General features: G+C 31.2%; 1 protein-coding gene and 1 long non-coding RNA gene across 5 annotated transcripts in view; one reads left to right on the top strand and one right to left on the bottom strand.

Annotated features, from left to right (window-relative positions):
* The window catches only part of LOC106878352 (PDF receptor), a 239,648-nt gene that overhangs the window by 73,156 nt on the left and 165,722 nt on the right, over nt 1-770 (bottom strand). The window lies entirely within an intron of this gene.
* The window catches only part of LOC106878353 (uncharacterized), an 18,337-nt gene that overhangs the window by 17,092 nt on the left and 475 nt on the right, over nt 1-770 (top strand). The gene's annotated exons all lie outside the window — the stretch shown is intronic.

Genomic DNA, 770 nt, shown 5'->3' with positions numbered 1-770 from the left:
ATATATATGCATGCATAAACAAACTATCATATATGTGTGCTTTACCAAAGAAGTATACTTGTTTGCACGTTGGTCGGCATGAATGTGTGCAAGAAACAAACACACAAAGAAATGATAGATTGTTGATGAAAAAAAATCAAATCTTTCCGCGTTTTTCTCTTTTAATTTGCTACATAATATTGGAATATTCATTATTTCCTTTATTGTCGAAATACCCGAAGAAAAGTCTGTCGTATATAAACGAGATTATATTGTGCTATTTGTCGTTAAGCAAAGCTTAAATAATGCAGAATGCGTTGGAAAAGATTAAGCTACACAGCTTACAGATTGTATAAATTATTTTTTGCTAAGGGTTATTTAAAATGAACTAACACATATATTTCATTAACTACAAAGAAGATTACATCAAGTTAAAAACACTAGCCATCCCTCATAAAAGCTTTGCATTCGAGTATTGTTTTAATCGTTCTTAGAATAATTCTCGCTTCGGATTAAAATATACGAAAAAGATAAATATGTATGCAACATCGAAAAGGTTTTAGGAGTTATGTATTTGAGGAGGTAGAAAAATTTTTCACCTGAAACTTATGTACAATTAATTATTTCATATCAGAAGCCAAAAGTTCAAACACGCGCAGATTCATGAATATTATGAATTAAATTTAGCGGTTATGAAGTCACTGCAACTTAAAAGGATGCAATCGCATTTATTCACGCACAACTACGACTTACTTTCCATTCGTCTCTAATTTTCCATATACACCCCCCCC

Source organism: Octopus bimaculoides, chromosome 9, assembly GCF_001194135.2.
Source record: "Octopus bimaculoides isolate UCB-OBI-ISO-001 chromosome 9, ASM119413v2, whole genome shotgun sequence".
NCBI classification, from domain to species: Eukaryota; Metazoa; Mollusca; class Cephalopoda; order Octopoda; family Octopodidae; genus Octopus; species Octopus bimaculoides.
This window is presented reverse-complemented; position numbering and strand designations above follow the sequence as displayed.